This window comes from Anarhichas minor, unplaced genomic scaffold (genome assembly GCF_050575085.1).
Source record: "Anarhichas minor isolate MPS153535 unplaced genomic scaffold, ASM5057508v1 ptg000092l, whole genome shotgun sequence".
Classification (NCBI taxonomy): domain Eukaryota; kingdom Metazoa; phylum Chordata; class Actinopteri; order Perciformes; family Anarhichadidae; genus Anarhichas; species Anarhichas minor.
In genome coordinates this window covers 148,817-155,000 of record NW_027466538.1, presented here as the reverse complement: position 1 = coordinate 155,000, position 6,184 = coordinate 148,817, and the positions used below count along the sequence as shown (strand labels likewise).

The following is a 6,184-nucleotide window of genomic DNA, read 5'->3' as shown; positions in this document are numbered from 1 at the left end:
GCAGTGTCCTCTGCCTTTTGGAGAGAGAAGTGAAAAAACTTACAGAACCTGGTATTCCCAGGCGCTCTCCCATCCAAGTACTAACCAGGCCCGACTCTGCTTAGCTTCCGAGATCGGACGAGATCGGCCGCGAATAGAGAGGTATGGCCGTAAGCAAGTTTGTCTCCAACACATAGTTCTTTAAAACCTACAACAGTAGGTCAATTTTAAAACGTTAACGAAACTAAACCAGTTCATTAATTATAATTCCAATAATAAGAAAATATTGATATATTGATTGATTCTGTTTCCCTTTTTACCATTACCCACATCTTTGTATGCATCTCTTCTTTAATCTTGCCTTTTTCTCACATATTTCTCAAGTGAAAAAGCAGCAGTGTCCTCTGCCTTTTGAAGAGAGAAGTGAAAAAACTTACAGCACCTGGTATTCCCAGGCGGTCTCCCATCCAAGTACTAACCAGGCCCGACTCTGCTTAGCTTCCGAGATCGGACAAGATCAGGCGCGAACAGAGAGGTATGGCCGTAAGCAAGTTTGTCTCCAACACATAGTTCTTTAAAACCTACAACAGTAGGTCAATTTTAAAACGTTAACGAAACTAAACCAGTTCATTAATTAACATTCCAATAATAAGAAAATATTGATATATTGATTGATTCTGTTTCCCTTTTTACCGTTACCCACATCTTTGTATGCATCTCTTCTTCAATCTTGCCTGTTTCTCATATTTCTCAAGTGAAAAAGCAGCAGTGTCCTCTGCCTTTTGGAGAGAGAAGTGAAAAAACTTACAGAACCTGGTATTCCCAGGCGCTCTCCCATCCAAGTACTAACCAGGCCCGACTCTGCTTAGCTTCCGAGATCGGACGAGATCGGCCGCGAATAGAGAGGTATGGCCGTAAGCAAGTTTGTCTCCAACACATAGTTCTTTAAAACCTACAACAGTAGGTCAATTTTAAAACGTTAACGAAACTAAACCAGTTCATTAATTAACATTCCAATAATAAGAAAATATTGATATATTGATTGATTCTGTTTCCCTTTTTACCATTACCCACATCTTTGTATGCATCTCTTCTTTAATCTTGCCTTTTTCTCACATATTTCTCAAGTGAAAAAGCAGCAGTGTCCTCTGCCTTTTGGAGAGAGAAGTGAAAAAACTTACAGCACCTGGTATTCCCAGGCGGTCTCCCATCCAAGTACTAACCAGGCCCGACTCTGCTTAGCTTCCGAGATCGGACAAGATCAGGCGCGAACAGAGAGGTATGGCCGTAAGCAAGTTTGTCTCCAACACATAGTTCTTTAAAACCTACAACAGTAGGTCAATTTTAAAACGTTAACGAAACTAAACCAGTTCATTAATTAACATTCCAATAATAAGAAAATATTGATATATTGATTGATTCTGTTTCCCTTTTTACCGTTACCCACATCTTTGTATGCATCTCTTCTTCAATCTTGCCTGTTTCTCATATTTCTCAAGTGAAAAAGCAGCAGTGTCCTCTGCCTTTTGGAGAGAGAAGTGAAAAAACTTACAGAACCTGGTATTCCCAGGCGCTCTCCCATCCAAGTACTAACCAGGCCCGACTCTGCTTAGCTTCCGAGATCGGACGAGATCGGCCGCGAATAGAGAGGTATGGCCGTAAGCAAGTTTGTCTCCAACACATAGTTCTTTAAAACCTACAACAGTAGGTCAATTTTAAAACGTTAACGAAACTAAACCAGTTCATTAATTATAATTCCAATAATAAGAAAATATTGATATATTGATTGATTCTGTTTCCCTTTTTACCATTACCCACATCTTTGTATGCATCTCTTCTTTAATCTTGCCTTTTTCTCACATATTTCTCAAGTGAAAAAGCAGCAGTGTCCTCTGCCTTTTGGAGAGAGAAGTGAAAAAACTTACAGCACCTGGTATTCCCAGGCGGTCTCCCATCCAAGTACTAACCAGGCCCGACTCTGCTTAGCTTCCGAGATCAGACAAGATCAGGCGCGAACAGAGAGGTATGGCCGTAAGCAAGTTTGTCTCCAACACATAGTTCTTTAAAACCTACAACAGTAGGTCAATTTTAAAACGTTAACGAAACTAAACCAGTTCATTAATTAACATTCCAATAATAAGAAAATATTGATATATTGATTGATTCTGTTTCCCTTTTTACCGTTACCCACATCTTTGTATGCATCTCTTCTTCAATCTTGCCTGTTTCTCATATTTCTCAAGTGAAAAAGCAGCAGTGTCCTCTGCCTTTTGGAGAGAGAAGTGAAAAAACTTACAGAACCTGGTATTCCCAGGCGCTCTCCCATCCAAGTACTAACCAGGCCCGACTCTGCTTAGCTTCCGAGATCGGACGAGATCGGCCGCGAATAGAGAGGTATGGCCGTAAGCAAGTTTGTCTCCAACACATAGTTCTTTAAAACCTACAACAGTAGGTCAATTTTAAAACGTTAACGAAACTAAACCAGTTCATTAATTAACATTCCAATAATAAGAAAATATTGATATATTGATTGATTCTGTTTCCCTTTTTACCGTTACCCACATCTTTGTATGCATCTCTTCTTTAATCTTGCCTTTTTCTCACATATTTCTCAAGTGAAAAAGCAGCAGTGTCCTCTGCCTTTTGGAGAGAGAAGTGAAAAGACTTACAGCACCTGGTATTCCCAGGCGGTCTCCCATCCAAGTACTAACCAGGCCCGACTCTGCTTAGCTTCCGAGATCGGGCGCGAACAGAGAGGTATGGCCGTAAGCAAGTTTGTCTCCAACACATAGTTCTTTAAAACCTACAACAGTAGGTCAATTTTAAAACGTTAACGAAACTAAACCAGTTCATTAATTAACATTCCAATAATAAGAAAATATTGATATATTGATTGATTCTGTTTCCCTTTTTACCATTACCCACATCTTTGTATGCATCTCTTCTTTAATCTTGCCTTTTTCTCACATATTTCTCAAGTGAAAAAGCAGCAGTGTCCTCTGCCTTTTGGAGAGAGAAGTGAAAAAACTTACAGCACCTGGTATTCCCAGGCGGTCTCCCATCCAAGTACTAACCAGGCCCGACTCTGCTTAGCTTCCGAGATCGGACGAGATCAGGCGCGAACAGAGAGGTATGGCCGTAAGCAAGTTTGTCTCCAACACATAGTTCTTTAAAACCTACAACAGTAGGTCAATTTTAAAACGTTAACGAAACTAAACCAGTTCATTAATTAACATTCCAATAATAAGAAAATATTGATATATTGATTGATTCTGTTTCCCTTTTTACCGTTACCCACATCTTTGTATGCATCTCTTCTTCAATCTTGCCTGTTTCTCATATTTCTCAAGTGAAAAAGCAGCAGTGTCCTCTGCCTTTTGGAGAGAGAAGTGAAAAAACTTACAGAACCTGGTATTCCCAGGCGCTCTCCCATCCAAGTACTAACCAGGCCCGACTCTGCTTAGCTTCCGAGATCGGACGAGATCGGCCGCGAATAGAGAGGTATGGCCGTAAGCAAGTTTGTCTCCAACACATAGTTCTTTAAAACCTACAACAGTAGGTCAATTTTAAAACGTTAACGAAACTAAACCAGTTCATTAATTATAATTCCAATAATAAGAAAATATTGATATATTGATTGATTCTGTTTCCCTTTTTACCATTACCCACATCTTTGTATGCATCTCTTCTTTAATCTTGCCTTTTTCTCACATATTTCTCAAGTGAAAAAGCAGCAGTGTCCTCTGCCTTTTGAAGAGAGAAGTGAAAAAACTTACAGCACCTGGTATTCCCAGGCGGTCTCCCATCCAAGTACTAACCAGGCCCGACTCTGCTTAGCTTCCGAGATCGGACAAGATCAGGCGCGAACAGAGAGGTATGGCCGTAAGCAAGTTTGTCTCCAACACATAGTTCTTTAAAACCTACAACAGTAGGTCAATTTTAAAACGTTAACGAAACTAAACCAGTTCATTAATTAACATTCCAATAATAAGAAAATATTGATATATTGATTGATTCTGTTTCCCTTTTTACCGTTACCCACATCTTTGTATGCATCTCTTCTTCAATCTTGCCTGTTTCTCATATTTCTCAAGTGAAAAAGCAGCAGTGTCCTCTGCCTTTTGGAGAGAGAAGTGAAAAAACTTACAGAACCTGGTATTCCCAGGCGCTCTCCCATCCAAGTACTAACCAGGCCCGACTCTGCTTAGCTTCCGAGATCGGACGAGATCGGCCGCGAATAGAGAGGTATGGCCGTAAGCAAGTTTGTCTCCAACACATAGTTCTTTAAAACCTACAACAGTAGGTCAATTTTAAAACGTTAACGAAACTAAACCAGTTCATTAATTAACATTCCAATAATAAGAAAATATTGATATATTGATTGATTCTGTTTCCCTTTTTACCGTTACCCACATCTTTGTATGCATCTCTTCTTTAATCTTGCCTTTTTCTCACATATTTCTCAAGTGAAAAAGCAGCAGTGTCCTCTGCCTTTTGGAGAGAGAAGTGAAAAGACTTACAGCACCTGGTATTCCCAGGCGGTCTCCCATCCAAGTACTAACCAGGCCCGACTCTGCTTAGCTTCCGAGATCGGACGAGATCGGCCGCGAATAGAGAGGTATGGCCGTAAGCAAGTTTGTCTCCAACACATAGTTCTTTAAAACCTACAACAGTAGGTCAATTTTAAAACGTTAACGAAACTAAACCAGTTCATTAATTAACATTCCAATAATAAGAAAATATTGATATATTGATTGATTCTGTTTCCCTTTTTACCGTTACCCACATCTTTGTATGCATCTCTTCTTTAATCTTGCCTTTTTCTCACATATTTCTCAAGTGAAAAAGCAGCAGTGTCCTCTGCCTTTTGGAGAGAGAAGTGAAAAAACTTACAGCACCTGGTATTCCCAGGCGGTCTCCCATCCAAGTACTAACCAGGCCCGACTCTGCTTAGCTTCCGAGATCGGACAAGATCAGGCGCGAACAGAGAGGTATGGCCGTAAGCAAGTTTGTCTCCAACACATAGTTCTTTAAAACCTACAACAGTAGGTCAATTTTAAAACGTTAACGAAACTAAACCAGTTCATTAATTAACATTCCAATAATAAGAAAATATTGATATATTGATTGATTCTGTTTCCCTTTTTACCGTTACCCACATCTTTGTATGCATCTCTTCTTCAATCTTGCCTGTTTCTCATATTTCTCAAGTGAAAAAGCAGCAGTGTCCTCTGCCTTTTGGAGAGAGAAGTGAAAAAACTTACAGAACCTGGTATTCCCAGGCGCTCTCCCATCCAAGTACTAACCAGGCCCGACTCTGCTTAGCTTCCGAGATCGGACGAGATCGGCCGCGAATAGAGAGGTATGGCCGTAAGCAAGTTTGTCTCCAACACATAGTTCTTTAAAACCTACAACAGTAGGTCAATTTTAAAACGTTAACGAAACTAAACCAGTTCATTAATTAACATTCCAATAATAAGAAAATATTGATATATTGATTGATTCTGTTTCCCTTTTTACCGTTACCCACATCTTTGTATGCATCTCTTCTTCAATCTTGCCTGTTTCTCATATTTCTCAAGTGAAAAAGCAGCAGTGTCCTCTGCCTTTTGGAGAGAGAAGTGAAAAAACTTACAGAACCTGGTATTCCCAGGCGCTCTCCCATCCAAGTACTAACCAGGCCCGACTCTGCTTAGCTTCCGAGATCGGACGAGATCGGCCGCGAATAGAGAGGTATGGCCGTAAGCAAGTTTGTCTCCAACACATAGTTCTTTAAAACCTACAACAGTAGGTCAATTTTAAAACGTTAACGAAACTAAACCAGTTCATTAATTAACATTCCAATAATAAGAAAATATTGATATATTGATTGATTCTGTTTCCCTTTTTACCGTTACCCACATCTTTGTATGCATCTCTTCTTTAATCTTGCCTTTTTCTCACATATTTCTCAAGTGAAAAAGCAGCAGTGTCCTCTGCCTTTTGGAGAGAGAAGTGAAAAGACTTACAGCACCTGGTATTCCCAGGCGGTCTCCCATCCAAGTACTAACCAGGCCCGACTCTGCTTAGCTTCCGAGATCGGACGAGATCGGCCGCGAATAGAGAGGTATGGCCGTAAGCAAGTTTGTCTCCAACACATAGTTCTTTAAAACCTACAACAGTAGGTCAATTTTAAAACGTTAACGAAACTAAACCAGTTCATTAA

The 6,184-nt window shown here is 40.0% G+C and overlaps 8 non-coding genes and 9 pseudogenes across 8 annotated transcripts; all 17 read right to left on the bottom strand.

The window, feature by feature from the left end:
* Positions 1-36: 36 nt before the first annotated feature.
* Positions 37-155, bottom strand: LOC142939087 (5S ribosomal RNA; annotated as a pseudogene).
* A 254-nt stretch (positions 156-409) lies between these two features.
* Positions 410-528, bottom strand: LOC142939038 (5S ribosomal RNA). The gene has a single exon (XR_012949836.1). It is a non-coding gene; the product is annotated as a 5S ribosomal RNA (ribosomal RNA).
* A 252-nt stretch (positions 529-780) lies between these two features.
* Positions 781-899, bottom strand: LOC142939086 (5S ribosomal RNA; annotated as a pseudogene).
* A 254-nt stretch (positions 900-1,153) lies between these two features.
* Positions 1,154-1,272, bottom strand: LOC142939037 (5S ribosomal RNA). The gene has a single exon (XR_012949835.1). It is a non-coding gene; the product is annotated as a 5S ribosomal RNA (ribosomal RNA).
* Positions 1,273-1,524: 252 nt separating this feature from the next.
* On the bottom strand, positions 1,525-1,643 carry LOC142939085 (5S ribosomal RNA; annotated as a pseudogene).
* A 254-nt stretch (positions 1,644-1,897) lies between these two features.
* LOC142939040 (5S ribosomal RNA) lies at positions 1,898-2,016 on the bottom strand. The gene has a single exon (XR_012949838.1). It is a non-coding gene; the product is annotated as a 5S ribosomal RNA (ribosomal RNA).
* A 252-nt stretch (positions 2,017-2,268) lies between these two features.
* On the bottom strand, positions 2,269-2,387 carry LOC142939084 (5S ribosomal RNA; annotated as a pseudogene).
* A 254-nt stretch (positions 2,388-2,641) lies between these two features.
* LOC142939064 (5S ribosomal RNA) lies at positions 2,642-2,750 on the bottom strand (annotated as a pseudogene).
* A 254-nt stretch (positions 2,751-3,004) lies between these two features.
* Positions 3,005-3,123, bottom strand: LOC142939131 (5S ribosomal RNA). The gene has a single exon (XR_012949902.1). It is a non-coding gene; the product is annotated as a 5S ribosomal RNA (ribosomal RNA).
* Positions 3,124-3,375: 252 nt separating this feature from the next.
* LOC142939083 (5S ribosomal RNA) lies at positions 3,376-3,494 on the bottom strand (annotated as a pseudogene).
* Positions 3,495-3,748: 254 nt separating this feature from the next.
* On the bottom strand, positions 3,749-3,867 carry LOC142939035 (5S ribosomal RNA). Its single transcript, XR_012949834.1, has one exon. It is a non-coding gene; the product is annotated as a 5S ribosomal RNA (ribosomal RNA).
* Positions 3,868-4,119: 252 nt separating this feature from the next.
* LOC142939082 (5S ribosomal RNA) lies at positions 4,120-4,238 on the bottom strand (annotated as a pseudogene).
* A 254-nt stretch (positions 4,239-4,492) lies between these two features.
* On the bottom strand, positions 4,493-4,611 carry LOC142939048 (5S ribosomal RNA). Its single transcript, XR_012949846.1, has one exon. It is a non-coding gene; the product is annotated as a 5S ribosomal RNA (ribosomal RNA).
* A 254-nt stretch (positions 4,612-4,865) lies between these two features.
* Positions 4,866-4,984, bottom strand: LOC142939034 (5S ribosomal RNA). The gene has a single exon (XR_012949833.1). It is a non-coding gene; the product is annotated as a 5S ribosomal RNA (ribosomal RNA).
* Positions 4,985-5,236: 252 nt separating this feature from the next.
* On the bottom strand, positions 5,237-5,355 carry LOC142939081 (5S ribosomal RNA; annotated as a pseudogene).
* A 252-nt stretch (positions 5,356-5,607) lies between these two features.
* Positions 5,608-5,726, bottom strand: LOC142939080 (5S ribosomal RNA; annotated as a pseudogene).
* A 254-nt stretch (positions 5,727-5,980) lies between these two features.
* On the bottom strand, positions 5,981-6,099 carry LOC142939047 (5S ribosomal RNA). Its single transcript, XR_012949845.1, has one exon. It is a non-coding gene; the product is annotated as a 5S ribosomal RNA (ribosomal RNA).
* Positions 6,100-6,184: the final 85 nt, after the last annotated feature.